Raw genomic sequence first — 27,593 nt, forward strand, 5'->3', positions numbered from 1 at the left:
TTCACAGAGGTGCCCGCTGGATAACGGACAGAGGAAGTTTGTTGGGTTAACCAAGCAACACAGTACTGCACATCTTCATTGACTCCAGCCCGTACTTCAAGTCGGTGTCTCAACACCCTTTCCTCCCGGGTGTGTCTCCTGACCCTTAGGTGCGGTTAGGCCCTCTGTTCTGTGATTCCTTGTTTTACTGAACTTATCCTGTCATAACATTTCTAATAGCAAATTATAAGAATTCATTTGTCAACATTTCAGCAGACAGTAAACACCTTGAAAAGGGCTGTTTTCCAATCCTGAAGAACTGGAGAAAAGCAGCACACATTGGACATAAAGTAGTTGTTCAAGATACGCTTCACAGGAAAAGAATGAGGGAATTACAAATGAATGAGCAGCGATTTAAAATTCTTGGGACACATTAGGCACTTACTCATTGTAACTTTTTTCCTTTTCACTCTATTTCTTTTCTTTTTCGAACTAAGAAAACTTTGAAACATAAAAAAGATTTTGCAGAGCCTAAATTTTAAAAGTGGTGTCTAAAGCAGCATACTGAGTTCTGGTTTCAGATCTTACTTAAGAGGTGATAGAGGTACCTGATTTATGGGGGTATCATAGAGAATAATTGTAATCATCCAAGTATCCAATAAACACTGATCACCATCCCTATTATACGAGATAAGCAGTGAATACATGAGACCATCTTTTTTTTTTAGCCGTTAAAATAATTCTCTATCAGAGTTGACCCAGTAACATAAATAGACTTTTTACAATTTAATCCTAATTACATTGGCATTATTTATCAGAGAAACCTTACTTTTTCTTTTTCAACTTACGAAGGTAAAGAACTGAACTGAAGGTGAACGCAGAAGAGTTACTGATGTTTTAATCTTAAATTATCAAGTTACAGAAGAATGAATCCTGAGGGTTAATCTATTCTTGGAGTTCTCTACTTATTAAATAACCTGAACAGAGCAGTTGAAAATCTCCTCATCAGTTTTGCAGATGATACCAAATTAGAAGAGCTTGTTAATGACTCTGAAAGTGAGAAGCACAGTTTTAAATGAATTTGACAAATCGTAAATGAGTATTTTTTTCCAAACCTTAAATAAATAATACATTCATGGCGACTTTTTTTTTTTTTTTCCTTTTTTTGGTCCAGAAAGCAGAAGAAACATGGAGTACGGGAGTATTACCCTGACCAAAACGCAGAAGAGAGGACTTCAAGACAAATGTGAATGGAAGAGGAAAAATGTGAGTTAGCAATTTCTTCCTTTTTTTTGAAAAAACACATTTGAAAAATGAAGTCTGAATTTGTGTTGAAGACACATTTTTCCAGAAATGTTTACATTATTATTTTAAATATGCTTAAATTCATGACATTGGCTCACCTAGTAGATCTGAGAATATTAGAAACTTTCTTTTTTGTTACAACTAAGCAGTATGCGTGGGCTGTATGCCCTCCTACTGACCTGAGTTACTCAGCCTTTGGCAAAATGACTCCACCTGTTGCAGTTCTCCCTCTGTTCTGTTGAATGTGCTCTTGCTAAACAGTGTCCACGCCTTCAGTAAAGAAAACATTTATCATTTACTGTGTTTGGTTATCTCTTGAGTGAGTATTAGGCTCATTCAGCTATATGATGACACAGCTGTTATGCAGAGGCTATGAATTAAGGCCAAGTTTCTAGTGATAAGAGACCTTGTGTCTCTGACAGTTTGAAGCTCTAAGGCTTAGGGTTCTCGTGGTATCACACAACTCTCTAAAGAACAGTTTGGTAATTTAGAAGATATTATTGTCATTATAATGATTGGGGAGTTGGCTATTAGTGGAAAGGTGCCAAGGACATTGTAGAGCACGGGATATTCCTTCACAGAATTCAGTTGTTACAAATTAAGTTTAAATACCCTACTGGACATTTGTATGCAGTGGTGTGTGTCAAATCCCCTCTTCACATTATGAACCTAGAACCTAACTCTTTCTTACATCCAAGTACAAATGATGTTCATGTTTTCAATATACAGTGAATTATCAAATAATATAAGAAGTATGTACCCTGGGGGAGATTACATTTGATTTTGTTCAGAACTGCCAAGAACTCTTAACCGTTTAATAAAATTGTGTTACTGACAGCCACACAACTCGTGGTACAGTATGTGAGTTGCCTGTAGACACAGTGAACCAGTCTGAATTTGTGGTTGTCACATTCATGGTGATTCTCTGTTGAGCTGCAAATAACTGGCTACATCATTACATTTTCTAATGAATCCATTCTGAACATTTGTTCAGTGAAATACATACTCTTTTATTATAAAATACTTTTTTCTTTCATATGCAATAGTTATATGGTTAACTTTAAAGGTATCTGTGTGAGTCAGTCATACCGTCTTTAACTTGGTTGTTTAAGTGCACAGAGAGTTTTCCTGAGCACCCGTTACTGTAAGAGACTCTGCTGCGGCTGAGTGCTATGCCTGCAGGTCAGGACCCTGCTGTTCTGGGCCAGGTTCATTCCTGGAGCTGCTCTGAGGTAATAATTGTCCCTGTCGCTCATTAGGGGCTCCTCACATAGGAAACCTGGTTTTGGAAGAAGAGCCTTAGAGGTAGAAGCCCTCTGCAGCTGTCAGAATAAGAATGTGTTTGAGGTGGCTCTTCTTATTAGGGATGAGTGTTTTCTGCCAAACAGAAGCAGATAGAGATTTAGGCAGGAGAGTCTCCGTGGGCCGCAAACTGGAAGTCAGATCAAGTAATTGCTTACTGTTGGCTGCACCTGTTTACCTGTTCCTAATCCACAAACTTCAGTAAAGCTTGGAAAACCTCAACTGAGCAGGACTCCATTAAGAAAACTGCCTTTTTTGCAGTCTTGGGCCAGATGGCTGAGGCGGGAGGAAATGTTCTCTTACTCCTGTTCATATAGTGGCAGAAAAGGTGAGGCACAGGGAAGCAGCACTAAAGTCCACTTCTTTTACTACTCGTTGGTATTTACTGCCTCCGTTTACAACTTTACGGAGCCTGGTTTGAAAATCTTAAGGGTGCTAGCCAATAACCATACACTTTCCAAATTAAGACATTCAGTACAAACAGCCAGTTGTCTCTTCTTCTAAATCTGGCTGTTAGGACATCCCTGTTCTGTTTTGTTTCCTTTCTTCTCCGTCTCCATCAGTAGATTCTTTTTTTTTCTTGTCCTACTTTTACATAGTAGTGCTTTCATTTTCCTAGTCTCAGTCTTATTTTGTCCCCATGATATAATACATCCTCATCAAGAGAAATCTCACTCACATGAATTTATCTACAACCTAAACACCGATGACTAAAAGTAGATACTGAATTACTGAGTTCTGCATCTATTTCTTCCAATTTTCCATTAGATATTTTTCATTTAGATTTACCAAAGCTACTTCAAACCAAACACATCAGTTACTGACTCATTATCTAGCTTTCCGTTCCGCACAGTGGGAGCTCATCCTGCATGATACATCAAGACTGATGAGAGACATCGCCGTTATCCCACTCTACCCAGACTTTGATCTCTCAGTTACCACCCCCACTGTGCAATAAATCACCTGATTTTGTGGATGCACATGCTACATATCCATGCAACTAGCCAGTTTCCCTCCATCTCTATCATAATGCTTACTACTCCGCTTGGACTATAACAATAAATTCATAACTGCTTTCCTGCTTTCCAACCAAATCTCTCGTATATCCTGTTTATCTGTTTCTAAATAGGATATGGAAGATGAGCCAACCAAAAAAAAAAAAATCATCATTTCTGTGGCAGTTTTATGAGGGCGCATTCTTTGTCACCCCCGCCACTGAGAGGCGTGATCCATGCCTGTCCCCTGGAGCTGGGATCTGTGACTCCTTGTTGAGATACCACATACGTGGTAGTGATGCTCTGCCTGTTCCTAGGCCCAAGAGGACAGAGTGCTTTGCATTTAGAGCAGGCTGTCCCTCTGGAAAAACTCGTGACTTTACAATTTCTACAACCCTAGTCATTTACCTTAAAAAAGGGGGGGATTTTATTTTTTCAGGGCAGTTTTAGGTTCATAGCAAAATGAAGCAGAAGATACAGAGATTTCCCATATACCCTCTGCCCTCATGCACACACAGCCTCCCCTGTTATCAACACCCCCCTAACCCAGAATGGGATATTTGTTGCAATTGATGAGCCCAAACTAACACATCATAACCATCCAAAGTCCATAGTTTATATTAGGGTGCATTCGTGGTGTTGTGACATTCTTTGGGTTTGGGCAAATTTATAATGATGGATACATACCATTACACTATCATGAAAAATATTTTCATTGCCCCCCAAATCCTGTCATTTACTTTTGAGATGTTTTCCAGTCTCCATCTAGTCTTATATGCCTGTCTGAGTTTTCCACAGGCCTCACACTTTTTATTGACCTATGCTTTTCAACCTTGCATCTTGAGTATTCCCCACATTTAACCTTGGACTGCTCCAATCTTTGTATTATCCTTTGAGGTATACAGTTAGCCTCATTTTTCTCTATGGAGTCTAACATTCACTTGTATTTCTAACCTACTACCCTAAATTTAGCCTAGTCGAGTAGTCATTTGTATCCTGGACTTGAGATTGCAAAGCCAGGAAACAAGGTTCTAAATGATAGCGTGGTGCTTTGATTCCTACAGAGCTTCAATGAGAAGAGAGATTGTGATCTTTGAAGGATTTATATACATGACATAGTTTTTCTCAAGTGGAAACTGGAACCTAATCTGCTTGTGCCCTTTGAAGAGTTAGGGTTCTGTGAAATCTGCTTAACTCTTCTTACCACATTCTTTCTGACTTCATGTTCTTCAAATTAATTTTGTAACCTTAACTTGTATTTGTAAAGAGGTTTCTCCTAGTGGGAAAGGAGTACATTGATGGGGAACAAGAGGAAAGGTACCTAGGTAGTTGGTTTTCTAAGTAGTTGTAATTCCCATGGTAAATGAATATAGTGACCTTCCTTTAACAAACTTCTGTCCTGGGGATTTGGTTAGAAAATGACAGACTCTTAGGACCTCACAAACCTTTCAGTCATGGGGGGGAGAGGGGGGTGGGCAGGGAGACTTGAAACTGAGGTAATTGACTCGGAGAATTTTAAGGGCAAGGATACCAAATGCCACCAAAGGGAACCTGAGTATGCATATAGTCTAACATTTGCAAATACAAGCCATATTAGTCACTATTACCTCACATTGGTTATTGGAAACTGATGAGAGACATGTTGACCTTGGTATATTAGCAAAGCCCCGAATGTAACACCACTAACTTAGCAAAATGCAATTAGCTAAGTGGATTATTAATGTAATCATTGCTGTGGGCACTAATTAAGAGGAAAATTAATTTCATGACCTGGTATAAGAAAACATCTAATCACATAAATTATCACCGTTATAGAAAACTGTTTGCCTTAGGAAGCCACATCTTTAAAAGAGTGGAATTAAACACCTTATAAACATTGTTTTTCATAGTCATCTAGTTATTGTCTGTGAGTGCAAATGCTTATAGGACTTGCTTGGACAAATGTTAGGATTAACAGTGGTAAAGTTACCATTTAGATTTTCTTTCCAAAAGTGGTTATTTACATTCAGTGGAAACCTAGGGAAACTGTATTCTGTATCATCACACTAAACTTTTTACGCTTGCAGTTAAGTTTAAAAAAATTAAGTTTAGAAAAATATTTAGTGTCTGTATGAATGCTGCACTAATTCTTCAGAGTTGTCAGTTTCTGAGTGGATATAAAGCAGCCCAAGGTAGAAGAAAAGTCAGCCACGTGCACCTGTTCCACACTGATGGTGCAGAAGTAGATGCAGCCAGGGCCTGCCTTCCAGGAGGTGGAAATCCAGTGACCGAGGGAGATTGTTTCATCACAAAGTCATAAGTGACAAAACAGAATCATGATCATAATGATGAATAACACAAAGCAAAGACTACATTAAGAGTTGTATTGATTATTTGCTCAATGTTAGGTGGATTATCAAATGAAATTTCCAAGCTTAATAAGGCCGATAATATTAGTCTTCCCATTTTAAAGATACGAAAACCGATACTTAAAGGAAGTTAAGTCATTCAAGCAGTTTATTGATATGAATTGCTGAAGTCAGAATTTGAACCCAGACAATCTGGTGCCAAGAATACCACCAATGCCTCAGCCATATCTGTAATAATAAAGGCATAGTTCATAGAAGGGCATAGATGGGATCATCTTAAAGTTATCTCACAGTGGCAACAAAAGTAGGGGAAATGAAAGAGGATATCAGGATTTAAAAAAAAAATTCTTTAGATGGTAAAAATTTTAAATATTGGAATTTAAGTGACTTCTCTTTACAAAATGCAATAATACTGATAACTCTCTATTATAGATGACACTGATGAGAAGTTTTAGATAAGAGGGGTAGCAAAGCTAATTTACCTCCTGTTACAACTCTGTAAAGAAGCTGCTTAGGTTATTAAATCATTTTAGGGAAGATGTGCTTAGGATGATATTGAGTGTTATTTAAATATTACTGGCAGATGAGAAGTAAAATTAAATAGAATTTATTTTATTTTAGAAGTTTTTGTAAATAAGCAAAGATGAGTTGAAAAAAAAAAAGCACTCTGTCAAAAGCAAGAACTAAAAACAAAAGGACTGGGAATAATTTTTTTAAAAAAGGAGAGAGGAGAGATCAACTTAATAGCAATAGGCATTGTGATATAGAAGAGAACATGTAGCTCTTTTGAGCATATAAAACAAAGACAATAAATTCATTTTTTTTAGAAGAAAGACTCCACACTATTCAAACGAAGTTGTCCTGGACTCTGCCCACGTTACAGCAGCGTGCCGGTAGAAAGAACAGTAAATGAGAACAGCTCTCTTCTGGTCCAGAACAGCAACATCCCTGTAAGACCTTTGTCAGGAAGCTGATGAGAGGGTGTCCTGGGTGGATTAAATAGGGAGAACAGAGGCAGGATGTCTGCTTTTGTGTACTTGGTCACTCCCAGCCTGAAAGTGTGATGAATTCTTGATCCTGCAGTTACTTGTCTTTCCACTTCTACCTTTGTCACAAGTCAAAGTGACTAGTACAGACAGTGAGACGGACTGTCTCATTTCGGTATCTCCATGTGAATGACTTTCTGCACAGAGACAGCAGAGGTCATCCTACTGGTGGTAGTTTGGAAAGAGAACTGGGATTGAAGCGGTCATGACAACTTGCTGACTTGACTTCTTTCACTTAATTACTGCCAAGGAGGATGGTTTCCTCCTCAGTAGGGAGAAGGGAGGAATTTTTTCAGCATCTACATCCATTTTTTTCTTGAGGAAGAAGTAGATGACAACAATTACTCTTAGGGGCAGCAGACCCTCATCAGTTCTTTCTTGAAGTATGTTTGAAAAAATGAGAGGAAAAAAAGGGAAGAAACAGTGGGAAGACAGTTTCTTTCCTCAAGGTCATTAGAATGAATTTGGTCAAATGCCTTCCAAAATGCTCTTCAGAAGTCCTCAAGAGCTTTGCTAAGCCAGTCCTGCTCCTGTGTTTCTGTTTGTTGTTATAATCAGCGTCTACAGCGGCCTAAATTTTGCTGACACCAACCATCAACTTTGAGTTTTTTAGTCCCTGAAGTCTCTGCAGAATTTGGTGTACTTCTCCCATTCCCTTTCTTAGAACACTTTCCCTTCCCAGGATTTTGTGTAGCCACATTCCCAGATGAGAACATTTATAACTAGTTTTGTTTGGTTTGGTTTGGTTTGGTTTTGAGATGTGGTTAACAGATGCACCCCAGGGAGGTATGGCGGGTACAGCTCAGTGGTAGAGCATGTGCTTAGCATGCACCACGTCCTCCGTTAACTGAAAAAATTAAAGTAAAAAAAAAAAAAAATTAAAAAAAATTATCTTTGGCTCCCCCCATCCTAAGTGACTCTGACACTATGGTGGGGTAGAAGAAAAGTTAGTATTAAAGCTTAAAGCGTGTGGAAGGGATTGGCCTCAGTGTTCACACAGAATTGGGAAGTAGGGAGAAGCTGTGAAGGTAACTCTCCTGTACTTGGTTATTTGCACTTTCTTTTTTTAACTTTTTTTGTTTGTTTGTTTTGGGGGGATAATTAGGTTTTATTTACTTATTTATTTAATGGAGATACTGGGGATTGAACCCAGGATCTCACGCATGCTAAGCATGCTCTCTACCACTGAGCTATACCCTCCCCTCTACAAGTTTTGACGTATGGTTTTTATTGTTAATCATTTGGTTCTAAATATTATTCTTTTCCATTATGTTTTTTTATTTGTTTATTTGAATAATTAACTATTTAAAGGTGTATTTTTCTTACAGGTTCTCAAGAATTATTCCTATGTGTAGGAAATTCTAAAAGTATCAAGAATTCTGAAGGATCTTCAGTAGGTTACAAAATCAGAGAAATTAGAAAAGTGAATCGCTATTTGCAGTGAATTAGGTAATAGGATAGGATTTGGTATGTTGTCTTGGCATCAGACACTATGATATGGCAAATAGATTATTTACTGAAATTCTTGGGTTATTTCATAGAATGTTGTTGTTTTTGTTTGCTTTTAAGGAAAAGATTATGAAAAAATGTTTGCTTTTGCCAGTTGTCCATTGCTCAACTAATTTTAACATGCTAGCTTTTCTTAAATTTACTGACTTCTTAAGAGGGATGGAGAAGGCTGGAAACTTCAGGCTGTAATAACACTTCCATTTTGTTTTTATTGTTAAAGATGTCTTTGGATTGTAGTCTCAAAAATAGATAAAGCTATGACTATTAAATATAGCTAACTCTAGAAATTTGAAGTCAGCCTATTGTTTCTTCTTGTTAGAACTTTCTAACTCTTCTGGGAAAAAATGGCATAAAATATACTTACTAGAATTTTTAATAGAATATACTTAATAGAATTTTTTCTATGGCTGATGGAAATGTTGGAAAACAAATACCATTTGAAACTGATTTGGTTAACAAAGCACACAATTAAAACCCTAATTCAGTGAAGTGGATCACAGGGCAAGTAGTGTTCCAAGAATCAGGGTTTTGATTTAAGCTGTTTACCTCAGAAATAGCTCTTTTTATATTTTTTACAAATCATGTTAGTATCAAATCCTGATTGCTGATTTTCTGCAAAAGACATGAAAATAGAAAAATTCTCTGGCTGAGCACACATAGGTCTGACTAGGGTGGGCGTGAAGAGTTGAGTGTACCCAACAGGTTGCCAGCAGCGGGAATCTAATCAGGAGGAAGAACAGTCAGCTTTGAGGGAAAAAACCAAGTTCTCCCTGCAGCCCCTTACTAAATTGGTTGCTCTCTTTCTTTGTCATCATTAAACTCAGAAGATAGACCTTGCATCTTTCTTATCCTTTCCAGAAAAAGGTCAATTTTGTTCCTTAGTATACTACCAAAAAAAACCCCAAAACAAAACAAAAAGAGCCAAAAAAATGGAAAGGCAAGAAAAAGAAATTAGTTTCATTTTCACTTTAATTACACACTTTGAATAAGTTGATACTATTTTTCTAATACTATCTTGTTACTTACTCCTCTATTTCTCAATTCATAGGCCCCTCTTTTTACATATTTTCTTCCAACTCTTTATTTGTTGGTACTCTGCAAGGTTGTAATTTTAGTTTTTGCTCTTAACATGCTCCTGCTGGAGGAAATCATCATGACTTTATCTATTGCCAAAATTCTACTAGTTGTCTAATGTATAATTATAGACCTAATTCTCCTCTGAGTTTCAAACTCTGATTTCACACTGCATATTACAGTGACCAGAGATGGCACAGATGAACGTGGTCAAAGTCAAGATAACTAAGCCCTTTCATGCTTTCATTCTGTCTTTGAGCCCAACTAAGCATGCCATAGACAGGGTCTTTCTAGGGAGAAATTTTTGTTATATTCAACTATTTCTCTTTGAGCATCCATGTTTTATCTGTCATCTGTTTGTCACTTATGAATCAGAATGTTTCCTACTTCCCTCTTCTTCTCTTGATTGAAGCCCTTGTTTTTTCCTGCTTAGATGATTTCAATAACCTACTTACTGATCTTCCTTCTCCTATTTTATCTCCACTCAGGTGCCTAAAAGTTACTCTTTTTGTCATTTTCTTTTGTAAAAAAATCTCCACTCTTCCATTGCCTTTTTGTATTGTAAATGGAATGTATGCATGGGGGTGGGAGTGTGTGTGTGTTCTGATATTATACTGAAGGAGAAAATTATATGTATAATACATAAAATTTAATATTCATGTGTAAAATCATATTTGTATTTTGGCTACAAATGGGGAGTAAGTGGGCAACTCCCCACAAGAATGGATTCAGAAAGACCAGGTAGAAAGTTCTTAGGTTGTTCAGATGAGAGATGATAATGGCAGGGGCAGGGTAGTGGCAACAGCAGATGCAGAGAAGGAAACAGGCTGTGAAATATTCAGTAGGTGAAATCAACAAAACTTAGATTTTTGTTGATTGCACAGTGAAAAGGAGTTACTGTCCAGAAAACAAATGTGACATAGCTGTAAGACATGCAAGCAGAGAAATACATGAGCTTAGAACTTTGAAGGGAAGACTGGGAAATGGTTTTTAGAGTCAGCAATACCCAAAGGGGACTTAGATCATCATGGAGAATCCAGAGAGTGACATATAAAGAAGATCTGAAACTTAGCCATCAGTGCTGCCATCACTAAAGGGAGAATTCGGGAGAGCAAAAAAAGACTGAGAATGGATTGTCCCAGAAATCGAAGACACTCAGTTGAAGGTATGTTTTGGTTGGCAAGAGAAAGCAGCATGAGACTGGAAATCCTCTTGACTGTTTTTCAAGTATTGGCCTAGATGGAAATTTAATCTCTTTTTAGATGACAGCAAGCTTATTTTATCCTTTTCTTCCAGAAGGACTTACATTATTTGGCTAGAAAATTTCTTCTTACTGAAATTGGGTATATTTTTCATCTAGCTAATTTTTGAAAAGCCTCTTAGTCAAGCCAGTCTTCCAAGTCTCTGTCCTCACTGTTATGTATCTTATTGCATTCCAGTCTTGTTATCAGTAGAAGTAATTATACCATATTAAAAGTCATAATATTTTTACAAGTTACCAAGAAATTGGAAATGTCTGCACCAAAGCAATCATCAGCAGAAAAGAAACAATCCAATCACGTCCATCTTTGGTTTAATGGAAATCACAACTGAGAAGAAAATGAGAGAGATCATTACATAGCCTTGCAGAAGATCTTTCGCTTTTCATGAAATATTTCTCCTTGGTGGAAGAACCAAGATGCTGAAGGATACCAGTAACACACACACAAAAATAAACCTTTTGTAATTCTTGGAGTTGAATTCTCCCAGCAGAGGAAGCATATTTTATTATATGCTAGTAGTGACCATGCAGAGAAATCACTCCAAAAAAATGGCAGTGCACTAGGGGAGGATGATGGGTTCTTGCACGTGCTGAGTGAATCCGAAGTGCTCCGTCTGTTTCTTCCCACATCTGCTGCAACATTTCTGCATGAAATTCACATTCAGACTCCTTATACAAGAAATAATTACATTTAAAATATGATACCATATTTTTTAATTTGCAAGTTGAGTTCAACATACATTATTTAAACCATATTTCATCTATTTTCCATCTAATGAATGCTCATAGTGAAAAATCTAAGAGTGCAGGCTTGTAATGAAAGGGAACAGCCTGCACTGTGACCCCAGACTCCTTTTTTAAAGGCAAACGTGTTTAAGCCCCAGCTTATTTTAACTTCTAAATCAATAATACTTACATTACTAGAATGGCTTGTTTAATTATTATACACAATATCTACTTATTTTCTTCAACTGTTTTCTTACTATTTCCATGTGTTTCCAGTGTAGTTTTGCTAATTTTAGTTCTTTTATCTGTTAATTTTGTACCTGTAATATTTTTAACCTGTCATTTTGTTCCGTCAACCTTAAATTGAATATATTTTTTGTTTTGTTATGAGAGAATATTAATAGTCAAGGGTTAGAAGTCAAGATACTTAACAAAGTGTATTGGACAGATACTATTTAGAATGGACTCCGAGCTCTTGGCCAATCAGGAGAGACCCCGGCAGCGAGCAGCCCCGTGGAGGGTTCGCCCTTCCTCTGCACTGACACTTGACGCATCTCGCTTTTGAACCCTTAGCCTCTGTCATATTCATTTTTGCCTTTATCATTTTAAAAGTTGATTAATTTGACATTTTCTGAAATTCCAAGATCGATATGTACTTTTTGTCTGTACTGTATGTTGTATTTTGAGTGTTTCTTTGACTTAACTACATTGTAGACAACCCTGGCAGGTTCATGCCTGGGCCTAGATACCAGACATTCTAACTTAATTGCTTTGAAGACAGGTTAAGAACTACTGGTGTGTGGCTCAAATAGAAATGGAATTGAATAGTGTTTCTAACCCTCTCTGTAGATGGTGCTCACGGCCAAAGATGACTTTTCTTCACGTGGATACTGATGTGTGTATGTGTGTGTAACGTTACTCCATTTTATACATAGTTAATGTGTCGTCAAATTTTCCCTATCATCAGCTACTCTGCTGAAGCATTTTCCTTTACTTTGTTTTCACCTGGAGGTTTCTGTTAGCCATTATTCCAGTTCTCAGTCCTCTCATATGAAAACATCTTTCATATCTTCATTGATTTGGTGTAGAATTCTTAGATAAAAGCCACTCTCCCTTAGAAATGTGAAGCATTGTTCAGTCCTCTGGTTTTGCTGATGAGAACTCTAATTCAGTCTTGGTCTTGTGTAGGTAACTTATTTAATTCTCTGAAATTTTAGGAGACCTCTGAAGTTTTTAAGATGCTTAACATCACTGTTGTTAGGAAATTTCACAGTATTTGCCAATGTGTAGATATTCTTAAAAAAGTTTTACCCTGTGTACTTGGTGATCACTTTTTAAATCTAATGACTCTTACAGCATGAAAAGCATCGTGGATTATCCTCTTCCAACTCTTCCCTTCAAGTTTCTCTTTTCTTTCTTTTTAATACCTTTGTTGGTAACATGTGGGTGACGTGGATGGTTTGAGGGAGTCTGACTTACAGATCTGTTTCTGTGCTCCCAGTGAAACCTTCTACAAACTTTACCTTCCTCTGTGACCCACTGCCTGGTTCTCGTGAGTCCTGAGTTTCAGGAGCTTTGCAGACAGTTCAAGTCCTTCCCAGTGTGGTCTCGTCCTATGTACTGGAGAGTTTCGTCTGTTCTTTTTTTTTTTTTTTTTTTTATTGAAGTATAGTCAGTTACAATGTGTCAGTTTCTGGTATACAGCATGATGTTTCAGCCATATATATATATATAATCATTTTATATTCTTTTTCATTATAAGTTACTACAAGATACTGATTATAGTTCCCTGTGCTGTACAGAAGAAATCGGTCTTCTTTTTCATCAGTCGCCAATCTTCCAGAATCTTTCTGTGATAAACATTGAACATGTTAATATGCTACTGACTTCTCTAACATGTGATTACTCTTTCCACTCTCCCTCTCCTGCTTGCATTTTCTTCTTTCCTCCTCTGCCGTCCTACCCTCTCCCTCCCCACTCCCTGATTCTCCCCCTCTTTTTTTTTTTTTTTTCTTGTTTTTCCTCCATGAATGACACATGGACAGATTCTTGGGAGTGAAAAGAAATAAATTCAGATAACTACCTTTTTATATTTTAACACAAGCCAATTTATTATAGAAAAAAAACACTTAGCAATAGAATTCATCATTTCTATACTTCTACTATTGTTATACAAAGATAGTGATTATGGACTTGCGTATTTAGAGAAATCATACCAAGTAGAGAGTGTTGGACTTCTTAGATATTGGGCAAAGTGAAAAACTACTATAATAAATGACTGTTAACTGCTAGATTCCCTTAGATTATTTTATTCTCTTTTTCCTTTTGTTATTTTCTGAAGTTCTCACGTTGCTGTTTTTTCTGTTGTTTTACTCAGCCACACTTAAGAGACGTTGCTCTTCTACTTATTTGGTGAATTCTACACATACGGTTTTGAATTCCTTTTGAGGGGAGGCATAAGTACATCACTTTCATGTTCTAGTGCATTTTCCATGTTCACGATGACCAGCAAACACTGTATTTAATTTGACGGTGGTATAATGTGATAGAAGTATTTAATATGGTATAACAAAAGGATCATTGAACAGGGAATGAGAAACCCTGGATATCAGGGTTTAATATGGTTTGTAGATGGTCCTATGAATTTGGTAAAGTTAACTCTTGGAAGCTCACTGTAATGATTTGTAAGGTGGGGTTTAGAGTACCTCCTCATTGGCTTTTATATGAAGGAGCTCTAGAAACCTTCAAAGTGCATCAAATGTACAACATGAGTTAAACCTGAAATAATTTATGTGAACGTTGCTTTTACTAGAAAAAATGAGCTTTCTACCTTGTGCCACTGTTCATAAGAAACAGTCATTAAATGTTTAAAAAATGCATTCAACAAACCCTTCTTTTGATAGGAATCTATTATTTAAATTTGAAAGTGCTTCCTATAAGAGTGCTTGAGCAATTTAAATGATTTTCCTTTTATATAGTGTAGCATATCTGTAAATTGTTGTATTGATCTGCAGGAGTTCTATATATTCTATAAGCCATTAGATCAGACAATGCATGAATATAAATCTTGAGAGTATTTTAAAGAGAAACACAAAATAACCTCTTTTGTATGTTTACTACTAAAGCTAAGATTATTTAGTTGATTAATTAGGTCTTCAATATATGGACCTATTTTATTTATATGCTCCACTTTTGAAACAATATCTGTGGTGGATTTTTTTCTCTTACGTAGATCAAATCATGTGTATAAAACAGTGGTGCAGTGAGGAAGAGCAACAATATTTCAGCTCAATGGTTTTCAATTAATCAGCCCAGGAGGAGGTGATATGAATTGGAAATTCATAGGTTCAAAGAATATCTGATGAGTTTTGACAGAAGGCCTATTATCTCCTAAATATTTTTAGCACCTAACTCAGATACCGTGAAAGCAATTACTTATCATCTGAATCAAATATCATGGACTTTATTAACAACAAGTAGAGTAAATTTTTATAATACTTTAACATTTCATAATCTTTTTGCTATGTCATTTATTTTACAGGTGACAGCACAGACTTCAAGATAGCTCAATATTATTGATTTAAACTCTAAAGCCCAATAGCATTGTTGGTCCAGCAATTATTTGCTCAACCCAAATTTTATTAAATGTGGTATCATCTCCTACCACCCATCGCTTATATTTTTAATTGCCCTCTTATAAGCTGATCAGGAGAGCTCAAACATCTTCCAGAACCTAGTGTACCAAACCAAACCACAAAAGAGCTATAAGTCACACATAGTAAGATGTCTCTGAAACATCTTGTAACAAATTTTCCAAAAGCTCTAAAGTCAAAATATGGGGTTGAATGTTTCTTACTTTGGGGGATTTCCCTCCCCAGACTTCAGAGCAGTTCAGAGACAAGACTGTATCCCTGTCCGCTTGCTGGTGGAGGTGTTTATGTGACTGAGGTCAGGCTCTGAAAGGCTGTGTGTGCTGAGGGGGGAAAACTTTCCTCTTCCAGGTTCTTCTGGCTGGTGTAAGGGTTAAAGTGACATGAGACAGACTAACAGAGAAAATCAAATTTAAATTTATTCTGGGTAGTTAAGGGAGGGGCAGTAGTTACTCTTGAGCCTGCAGAATCATGATTGCCACTAGCTCCAAATAATGCTCATGCCAAAGTGACACATTTTGGGGAGGCCTGTTGGGAACCCCTATAATATGCTGCTTCAGGACAAAATAGCGAATGTCTTGTCTCCTACAGATGATCATCCATGCCCTTTGGCCTGGTGGTTAGCTGGTAATAGAAGATATTGTCAGGAAATTTTGGAATGCATGTGTAGACAGCGGTGGAAATGCAGTCATCCTTGGGTTCCTCTCTTGTGTTCGCCCATCCACTGCTGTCGGAGTGTGAAGAAGTAACAGTGGGGTTAAGCTACTAGTGTACTGTGGCTCAGCTGCTATAGCTTTACTCTGACTGTACAGTCCTCCCCCCAGAAAAACAAACAAAAAAGGGCCAAACAGAACAAAATATATGAGCGTGTGACAAATTGGTGGTGTTGCTAGTGGCAAAACTCTAGACACAAGATCATATCCTCAAATTATATAACATCACTGTCATATAATAGGTTATTAAGCCTAGTAAGGTAAAAGATCTGGAAAATTGGACATGCTACATTTTTAATTTTTAAAAAGTATGTGTGTATAGTTGGTATACATTTATATGCTCATAGGAGCAAGGGGAATTATTAATGACTACCTCAGGGTATAGCAGAGGGAATAATTGACTTGATGCAGTGAACATTTTATTGTTACTTGTTTTATTATTATGATGTAACAGTATTAAAAATCTATAACAGAAAACAGCTTTATAATGGTTGATCAGTATTTGTATTTTTTCATTCTCCTACTAATTTTCATGGGACTTTAATTTTCTGCAACAGATTCTCTTATGTGTATATAGCCATTGAAGAGACAGGTTGAACAAAACAAGAAATGTGAACGTTTTGTTTCTGTTTGTGTTTATATTGGTTTTAAGCAATTTTGCTATCACCTCTTTTTGGCAGAATTGAATTTTCTGATTAAATATTGTTTAAACTCTAACAAAATCTTAATAGGAAATCATTGTAGGATAAGAGCCCAGAGTATATGGTGCTTGAGCCTGACCTTCTGCAAGAATCTTTGTAACATAAGAGTATTATCCCTGTAAGATCCAGAGAGCAACCAGGGTAGCAGTTGGTTTTGGAACCACATTGTGACCTGCTGCACAAACCCAGAAGTATAGGAGAGAACGTTTTCTTTAGAACAGCAAGGAGTTACGCTCTGATGATCTGAAGGTAGGTAGGTTAGGTCCACGTGATTGCTGAGAGATTTAGGGCATGTGACAGACATACAAATCTTGTATGCAAATTAAGAGCCTGATACTCTGTGATCCGGTGTGGTCTCCTGAGTGAGAATATTAGCAGCATGTTCGTGTGTGCAGGTGAGATCAGATGCTCTTGCAGAGACAGGAGAGCATGGTGGCCACGAGCAACACTGAGAATGCTAATTTGGGAAAAGAGAACTACAGCTTAAGGCAAAGGTAAGATAATTTGCTGTGAGACAGTGCTCACCAATTCTGCTCTATCCTCCAGGACTTTCTGAAGAAGAAGGTAGAGAGAAGCCTGAGAGTGTGCATAGACCTAGGCTGACTGCATGATTTACTGTCTGTTCTGGCACAAGTTCCATAGTGAAAGATGGCCCTACTAATAACTCACCTGGAAACTGAATCTCTCCTGAGCAGACAGTGGTGTCTAGGTGATATTGATGGAGAGAAGGGAATCTGTGGGTACAGCAGACTTAGTTTCAATTTGTTAGAGTGACTGGTGAATTTGACATTCTTAACAGAATGAGGCTATGGGATATGTGAACACAAATATAACTAGGGAGATGAAGTTGTTGCTGATCAAAATGATGACAAGGGGCATTGTAAATGACCAGAAGAAATACTGTAAGATTTCTGAAAAGATAAAGCAAAAATATTCCAGAAAGTGTTTGTCTTATGAAGACTTGTACAACTTTCTAATTTGTGCTTTTATTATTCTTTAAGGTAGTAGGTCTTCCCTGGTGGGAGTTAGGAGGGTCCGTATCATGCCTAGGTTGTGGGAGGTGGGTATTAAGTAGCATTCAGTACACATTGCCTCAGATATTTTTATTTATTTCTTTAAAGTGGGCCATTATAGCCAAACTGGAGTGTGTTGAGTTGTTATAATCACTCGCTGTGTCATTCAGGGAAAAAAATGGGAACTGCAGCTTTAAGATGGAATAAACTGAGACTCTAGAGTGTTTAAAAGTTGGAGTAATGCCAGGTAGTTTAATTGTTAAGTGTTTTTATTAATTAAAATCAATTATCTTTTATTAAGGTTAGGTGAAAATCTAAAAACAAAATAACAAATTAAATAATAGCAGTGAACATTTGTATCATTATTAAGAATCTTATCAGTTGATTATAATAGACAGTTTTATGACAAAGCGCTAGGTTTTCTCAGCCATGACACTAAAACATTGCCAGTGAAACCACAAAATTATCTGTAGTGAAAAATACAGATCATCAAAACCACTAGTTCTGATTATCGAGAAGATGTATCAGCTAATGAATGGCTGTTTTGAGTCAAGATGAATTATGGTTTCTCATGCATAATACTAGTTTCAGAAAGTATATACAATGTATTTCACATCTTTGAGAGAAACATCGCCAAGTGTCAAATTAAGCATTGTGAATGTATTTTCTTTCCAAAACTTCTGAATGCCTTTTGTTTCAAAATCAGATTTTCTCTTGTTGAACAGTAGTTTATGGCTTACCTTTACTTAATTAGCTTAGAACTCGATTGTCTCCATTGAAATAAAAGGAAACAAGCTATTAATTATAGACTTAGACCCAAACTGATGGGGACATCAATACATTTACTGCAGTTTTCTCAATAAATCCCCGATCATAAAGCCTAATGCATTCATTCTGCAAGGGGGACGAGTTTTATGTCCATTAGCATGGAGACAACACATTGATTGCCTGGTATGATATTATTAAAATGAACTGATGAGACAGCCCTGGGGAATAAATTCACAAATAAAGCCAGCATTTCACTGCATTAATTCATCTTTTCTTAAATTAGGATATGTAATTTTTGAGCCTTTTTTATTCATATCAAAGTAATGTATTTTGACTTTAAAACCTGAGTATTGTAGGTTTCAATATAGATATTGAAAACTTAGCAATAAATGTTAATTTCTCTTTGATCCACTTTATTAACTATTATTGCCAAAAATTGCAATCATTTATTTTAAAATGTATTTATTGTGAGACTAATCAGTACCAGTAGTTTTACTGTCCTAGGATGAAAGAGAAAAAGGCATAATTGCTGGAGCCTGTAATTGAGTGAGAGAAGATAGAATCTAAGGCACAAGTGGCAGTTTTCATACATCCGGTAAGAAGGCACTGTTCACACCTAGTCCTGGAAGGAAAGGCAGAGTCCACACGGATGCATAAAAGTAAGCAGGTAGATTCAGTAGTGATAACATGGAAATAGTCTCACCTGAAGGCTTCTGTTTTGGTTTTTTGGTTTTTTTTTTAAATTAATTAGGAGGACAGATAATTTGATAATATACTATTTAAGTAATGCTTGAAGATACTGGTTTTGAATTTAACATGGATCCAGTCAAATACAGTTACATGTTTTTGCCTCACTAAATACATCTGCATGGATGCAGGCAGAGAATTGGGAGTTCTAACTAGCAAGATGTGAAACGATCTAGAAAGGATCTAGAAAAAGATGAAATAGAGGGGCAAGGAGGTTGATTGTTCATGCGGGAATAGGATTGGAGCGTTGGACTGTGGCATCAAATTTGGATGTGGAGGGATATGAAGATATGAAAGTGGTAAGCAATAGTACACAGAGGGTAGAATCCGTGGGATATTGTTTTGAATACTGTTTTTTGGAGTGGTGGATGTAAAGGGAGTGAGCTGAAGAGGTAGAAGTGACTTGTCGAGTGGAACACTTGCAACTCGGATTACAGAAGAGCTGCCAGGAAGAGTTACAACACACTAGTGTGTTTTAAGATTCGTTTTGTGGGTCATAGCTAGCATCTTAGGCTAGGATAAGGTAGCAAAGGTAGTACATTGGAATTAGTAAGAGTGTTTTATTTTTAATTGAAGTATAGTCAGTTTATAATGTGTCAATTTCTGGTGTTTTTAATGAAATTTTTTTTCACAAACATGTGCCTGTGTGAATGTTTTATTTAATATACATGCCTATGCTGGTCATGACGTTCATGATACCATGTAAGAATTATAAATTTTTCTGGACGAATTCTTTCATAATTTAGTAACGTTATTTCTAACATTATTTTTCTAGTTTGCAGCGCATACCTATAGCTGTTGAAGCTTTCTTTATTTGAACATTATTTGCCTTGTACATCTTTTTCACTCACCTATAATTATTATATGACTGAAAAGTATAATATTAAAAAAAGCGTGAAAATCTTTGTTTGATATCGGCCTTTGTTTTCAAGGAAACCCTGCTTTTTAGTCTTCGCTGATTTCACGTTGCCACTGGTTCCAGTTTCTCCTCAGCTTGTTAGGTTGTTGATGGCGAAAGTGGTCCACCAACTCGGTTTTGGGCTTTTACACGGCTGCTTACATCAGTTTTAATTAATTCTTTCTTGTTGTGTAGTTGTATAAAATGTTACTGTGGTATCATGCTTAAAAGATACTTGATCCAGAATCGGCTTTGTTTTTGAGTATGCGGGCACTCTGAATATTTACCCTAGTCGTACCACCGAATGTTGAAATATCTCCTACTTCTCCTGGTCTGACCCAAGAAATGGTACTCATGCCTGAGTTTTCTTGTCTCTACAGTGGATGAAATAAAAATAATACCTATCTTTTAGGGATGTTGTAATTATTAAACGAGTTGCTATATGCAAATTACTTTAAGAGCAATAACTGTGCCTCCTCCTGTGCCTGCTGAATCAGACCTCCAAGGGGAGGAGGAAGCGGTCTTAATTATGGTATTTAAAAGAGGTCTCTGTTGCTGTAGTTATTTCTGTGTCTCTTGCCACTGCACAGATTCACAGAATTGTCGCTATTTAAGAAGGTATAGCTCTTCTTCGAGCCATAACTTGTAAAATATCTGTTGCAGCTCTTCAGGTAAACAAGCCTTCCTTTCCTCCGCCTTCTCTCCTGCTCCCTGTGGTACTGTGCTGGCTGTGGGAATAGTTTTTGTAGATTACTTTGGCTTTGGCTGGTCGAGAACGATTTTCAGTTGAGTGACTGAAATCAGCTAGCCTGCTGTTCTAAAGAACTTTTCTATGTTGCTAAACAGGTTTTTACTGTTCAGTATTTCCTAATATCCCCAGTACCTGAGGGTTTTTCATTTAAGTTCTTCATGTTTATTTATGCACTGACTCTAGTAAAAGGAAGCTCTTTGTCTTTATCCTTGTAATAATTTACTTGATACGTATCCTAAGGGATGGAAGCTCTGTGATTTTATGGGAATGATACAATTAAATAGCCTCCCACGAAGTCCCCAGGGGTATAAGAGATAAAAGATATGCTTGGAGAATATATCTCAGGAGGATACATTGTTATGTCCTATGGAAAATAACAGATAGAACCAGACTAATTGGGATTAAAATGCCCACTCCCATTGTGATAGGTAAATTCCAAAATCACATTACAAAAAAAAAAAAACAAATAAATACAGAGAAGATAAAAGAAGCATACTGAAATAATAAAAAGAAAGTGGATGGAATTCTAACTACATGGGCAAGATTAAATAAAATACCACTTTTTAATCATAAGCTTTTTTCTCTATATAGTTAAAATTTAAACACCCTGCTAAAGTTGAAAGTTTCTCTTTCACTTTTATTGTATGTTTTTATTAGGAATTTAGCTTTTATGATTAATCAAATGTTAGTTTCTGTCATATATTAAATGTATATACTTTAATAATGAGAGTATTCTTTCAACACTAACAATATATTGTATATTAATTGACCATTTATGATCATGTAGAAGAAATTTCTGGATTTTTAAGGTTATTAAATAAGCATTAAATATTTTATTATAGGTGTAAATATACATTATGTGGATGTCTTGAAAGTCTAGGAATATATTCAAATGCTAAATGAAAAACACCAAGTTAAAACATTATTCTATTAAATATAAACAGTCTTGAGCTTTCCACAAAATGCGTGTGGTCAGAGACCGCCTCTCGTCTTAAAGACACATCCATGTCACACCTGTGCTTCCACGGATTTGCATGATGTAAAGTGCTAATTTCAGTCAGATGTCGATCAAGACGAAACCCAGTGCATGGAAATAGCCTTGACAAAAACGTTTCCTTTAGTACGAAAAACGCTAGCACACGCATTGCGTATGCTGGCACACTTAAACAGCAATTACTGTGAGTTTCACTATGTTCTTATAAGCCGTTAAACGCTGGAAGAGTAGAACATCTTTGTGAAATAAAACAGTCTTGATTAATGTAAGTTTTAAATGTCAACTCAATATATTCTTTTGGTATTGGTAATAGTGGAAATGCAAAATACTATATTTTGTTTATGTGGATTTTCATTGTAACTATTTAATTTAGATGGTTCAAAATGCGTTCTTATACATCTCTAGACTTGTTTCTCAGAAACAATAGGGTTAAATCAAATTTTACTTTCTTCCTAGAATATGAAATGTTTGTACTTACTATGCATTGCAAATGAATGCCCAAGAGATCTAGCTTCATAAATACAATTAAGCATTTCTAATGTTTGATAGTATGCTTTTTGGGAGGAGACAGTGATCTATGAATATTTTTACATTTCTGCATAATTAAGGTTTACCGCACAAAGTAAATGTCTAGAGGATGATTAAAAAGCAAACATGCCTTGGGAATAAGAGATGGTAAATTTCTCTGGAGAGATTTGAAGTATTACCTCTACTACCCTTACCTTCCTTAATGGTAATGAAAACCAGGGACTGTCCATCTTTTCTCCAGGTTTGTTTATGTTAGACCTAAGGATCTTCTCTCTCTGGAACGATGGAGGAACAGATATGACAGCATCTCTTATTAAGCTTTGAACATCATAATTTTGGGATTCCTCTCCTGTAATTCATCCTCAGTGCATGTGCAAGGTAACCTTAGGCTTTTATCCCATACTCCATGAGTAATGGTCTGTTTTCCAGTCCAGAGACCTCATGTACTCTATCAGGATAATTAAGTAAATGTAGATCTGAAATCCTAACAATATTGAATAAATGTACTTTATAATTTCTTGGCTTACAAATCATGAATTTAATATTCAATTCTATGGAAAATTCTTGAGCTGCTGTTTGTGGCAGGTACTGTGCTAAATTCTCTCCCATCCATTATCTTTATTAATTTGATACCATAATTGAAGTGAACCTGTTCTAAGATTCAAGAATATAATTTAAATTATGTGGTAAAGGTATATTAATTTACACTATTTAAGAAGAAATTTTGGAAATTATAAGCATACTTATCACACCAGAAAAAACTTAAGCTTAAATTACATTATTTAGATCAATCTGTACCCACTTTTAAATCCTCTGCCTTCAACTAAGTAACACACCAGAGTTTTCTTTTATCTCTTTTTCTCAATAACAAAACGAAAATTCCATAAGCATGTGAGAAACATTTTAACTAAGAAATACCATGAGCCCATAGGATGAACAGCTGGGATTGGGAAGAGTGAGCAGATATGAAAAAGACAAACTTTAATTTTCGAACTAACAGACTTCTCTGAAATTTAATTTGAATGTGTTACTAGGTTGGAACCCTGATTCACATAGTGAAACATAGCTTTTGATGAACTCAACCTTTCTCATGATACTTGAAAAATTCACTGGTGCTTATGTTCCATAAAGTTGGAACTCCTTAGTTGCTAGAAGTAAACACTTTTAGGGAAAATTAATTTGACTTATTCTCCCCAGTTCTCTATATTTGAGGAGTTTGGCTGAGCTAAGCTAATGATCAGCTTGATGTTTAGAGTACACATATTTTGCTAGTTTGATCTTCCCCATTTTAAGAGGAAATGTCTGAGTCACAGGCAGTGGAAACATCATTCACAGGTCCCGTGGTGGTCAGCGGGGTGGACACAATTTAGATATGAAATTCTTAGGTATTAGTTGTTGTTGTTGTTGTTTTTTGACAATTTATCATATTGAAGATAAAAACTGAGGAACTTAAGAGCACACACAAATAAATCAGCGCACATTACATCAGCCATCAAAGCAACAATAAAATCACGTGTCATGAAGCTTTGAAAAAAGTCTAAAGTATATTCATTAGAAGATGAGAATGGTAGAATTATTCTTAGAATTATTAGGAAAACAGTTGTCTTGTTTTTTGTGGACACCCTGAAAGAATCTCAAGGATTTCCAGACATTTCCAGCCCACAAATTGAGGTGTTGTTTTAGAGTATAGTTACTTGACCATTTTGATTTCTCTATAATATTTTATTAGGTGTATGAGTCACATATTTTTTGTTTATTTTACCATGGATGCACATTTGGCTTGTTTGTAATTTGTATTCATATGAATAAGAGAAATCTCTTACCCTGCTGGTGGGAGTGTACACTGACTTAACTCTGTCAGCAAGCACTTTTCTTTTACCTGGAAAATCTGAAAGCTAATTTTATTACTATAATTGTATGACCTGGCAATTTCATGCCTATCTGTATATTGGAAAAAATATGTTAAAATATGCATCTGGAATTACAGTACCATTAAAATAGTCTTATTCATATGAATGCAAACTACAAGCAAGCCAAATGCACATCTGTAAATCTGAAGACAGGCCAACAGAATTATCCAAACTGAAATGCAAAGAGATAAAAAGACTAAAAGTGAGACAAGAACAAGTCATCTAAGGGTTGTGAGACAATGTAGAATGGTACAACATATGTACAATTAGAGTCCCAGGAAGAAGGTAAAAAGAGAATGAAGCACTACTAATATTAAGGAAAAAATGACTAAAAATAGTCAAAGTTAGTGACAGACACCAAACCACAGATCCAGGAATATCAGAGAACACCAAGCAGAATAACTAGCACAAAACAACAACAAATCTTAGTCATATTGTATTGAAACTGCAGAAACTCAAAGAAAAATCATTCAAGGTAGCTGGGATAGGACTGGGGACACCTTATCTATAAATGAACCACAATCAAAAATTAAGGCAGATGTCTTGTTAGAAACTTTCTGCGCTTGTCAGTGTAAATGCAGAAACTATGGATTGCTGAAGAAATAAACGTCTCAGTCAAGAATTTATATCTGAATATATTCTTCAGAAGTGAAGAAGTAAAGAATTTCTCAAAGAAAAATTGAGAGAATTTACTGCCAGCAGGCCTATCCTGTAAGATATGTTAACATTACGCAGGCAGAAGGATTTTCATAACATTAAAAACATGGATCTACACTGAGAAATGAGCATGTAGAATGAAGTAAGTGAAGTTTTGAAGATTGTGTGTGTGCACGCATACATACATGTATATATACACAAATCTGTGTGTGTGTGTATCTGGAATATAAATGTATATATTTAAAATGCTCTTAAAGTTTAAGGCAATAATGGTAAAGATACACTGGTGCACACATATACATGTATATATTATATAATTAATATAAAAACATTTTAGTCAGTAAACATTCATGCTAAATAGAGAAGAGGTAACCCCCTTCCCATGTATCATTTTTATAACTTTCAGATGATGAGTAGGTTGGTGGAAAAGAATAAATCAGAGGAGCCCAGTAATATTCAAGTGCTTGCCCACATAGTATTCCATTTTATTTAATGTGGATTATGAGGTCTTTTGAGTACTGTAAACCTGGAGACTGTTCAGACACCAAGACATCTTAACCTCCTTCTGGAACATGCTTAATTCTCTGCTTGATGATATAACTAATGCACCTAAGTAGATTCTCAAATGAACTATTAAGGAAAATTCAACTTTCTATGGTTGCCTTTGTTATCAATGACAGAAAGAAGAGAATTAATAAAAATGCTATAAAAGGTTATATTAAATAAAGGAAAAATATCTTTTAGGTAAGATGATTTCACAAATCTGCCTTTAATTGAAGTTACCTATAAAAGCTTTCCTGTGTTGTGTGTTACGTACACCCAGGTATAACCTAGGTGCAGCCTGCTATCCACTTGCAAAAGCAACCATAAATCATAAACTGTATTTTCAGATAAAATTAGAAAATTTATAGTCAGTAATAAAACAGAATTCCATTTCTCTGGGTAATTATATTCACCACCTTTTTAAAATAAAACTTCAGAAAAATTATTCTTGTCAAAGTTTCTTTCCCCCCCACCCCCACTCTGGTGACTTGCTAACAACTAACATTGTTATTTTCCTTCATCTAATTTAATAAGGAACATTAATCATCCATTAGTTGGTTCTTTAGCTTAATGTTATTTGCTCTAGTCCACAAATAAGACAGCTGTGGCTTGAAGTTGTTAGCATTGGAATTGTATTAGGATATGGCATTTATCTTGTCCCTTCATATTAGTTCAGTTAATTGCATTTGATTTTTTATTATTCTATTTAATGAAAAATATACACTGCTATATGTAGGGCCAGCCCTAGGCAAAATAGTTAAGCAAATTAGTGTGTGTCTTTAGTTTCTCCCTGTTCATTGTTCTTCTCTCATATTTAGAAAAAGTCTCACATAAAAGTTATTAAATGATTGATTAGAAATGTTGGCTTTTCAAGCATCATTGCAAGTCAACAGCCTGAATGTTTGGGACAGCTGAACCTTCCATAAGACTGGTGTCTGATGTTTTGTACATTGACTGACTGCAAATACATAACCTAAATGAACTAAATATGCTAATAATCTGATGTAAGACAAAACCCGATGCCCATATCACTGTACGAGAAGGCAAAGATAATGAAAGAAATATATGGTTTTTTATCATACTTGAGATAGACAAGGGGCTTATATGAGAGATCAGTGGTGATATGGTAGAAAATCAACCATGAACTACCCTTCTATGAGAAAATTAAAATCAGTTTTCTGTTGTCACAGAAGAAGAATTGTCAAAGGCTAAGGGGAAAAAAATGCAAAAGTGGGAACTCTTGAGAGGTAATCAAGCAATTAAGGCAGTTTTTACTAGAGATTTTCTACTGACTTAGTATCTTAAGAAGTTGGGGAGGCTAAGCCAAAACACCAGTGACTGGATGGCTCACATGACATTTATTTCTCACAGTTTTGGAGGATGGGAAGTGCAAGCTGAAGGTGCTGGCAGATCCGGTGTCTAGTGAAGGCTGCCTTCTGGCTTGTAGACAGCTGCCTTCTCGCTCTACCCTCATGTGGTTGAGAGATCATCTCTCTAGTGTCTCTTCTTCTATAGACACTAATTCCATTGGTGAGGCCTCCTACCTCATGATCTGATTACCTCCCGAGGCTCCATCTCCAAATATAATTGCATTAGGCTTTAGGTTGTAATGTAGACATTTGCATGGGACACAAACATTCAGTCCATAGACCTCAGGAGGCAATGAAATTTTGTTCTGGTGACGGCATGAGTTGTAGAGGGTAAAGCCTGCACAAGGTGGGAAGTCTAGATCCCCATGGAAATATGGTTTCCCATGTACAGCATGCTCAGTGTAATTGTGAATGAGAAATGGATGTAACTTGCAGTAGGAAAGTGACTGTCTTCACTTAAATGAAGGGAGAAAAAGCAAAGACAAAAACAAAACAGACATATCTCCCTGAACAATGCAGAAGGATATGTATGCTTTGTGTCCAGCCCATGATTGTTAAAGTTTTCAAATTTCTCATTCCATTTCACTGATCTTTTCCAGAAGTTCTTTCAATCAGTTGGAATAAACCAACGCAAATGCTCTTCACAGTAGTGACATTTCAGTCCAGGCTTCAAGGCTTTCACAGATAAAATCCAAAGAACATGGGCTCACAATTAAGAAAAGAACCACAAAATTTCACACCAAAAAAGGAGACAAGGAAACACAAATGGGTCATAGTACCATATGTGAGAACCAGCAGAGTAGAA

General features: G+C 36.2%; 1 long non-coding RNA gene across 1 annotated transcript in view; it reads left to right on the forward strand.

Moving 5' to 3' along the window:
- Window positions 1-27,593, forward strand: part of LOC141574731 (uncharacterized) — a 366,218-nt gene that overhangs the window by 240,913 nt on the left and 97,712 nt on the right. The window contains exon 2 of the long non-coding RNA XR_012501736.1: window positions 1,154-1,245. This is a non-coding gene — a long non-coding RNA (uncharacterized LOC141574731). The remainder of the gene's footprint in view (window positions 1-1,153; window positions 1,246-27,593) is intronic.

Source organism: Camelus bactrianus, chromosome 23 (genome assembly GCF_048773025.1).
Source record: "Camelus bactrianus isolate YW-2024 breed Bactrian camel chromosome 23, ASM4877302v1, whole genome shotgun sequence".
NCBI classification, from domain to species: Eukaryota; Metazoa; Chordata; class Mammalia; order Artiodactyla; family Camelidae; genus Camelus; species Camelus bactrianus.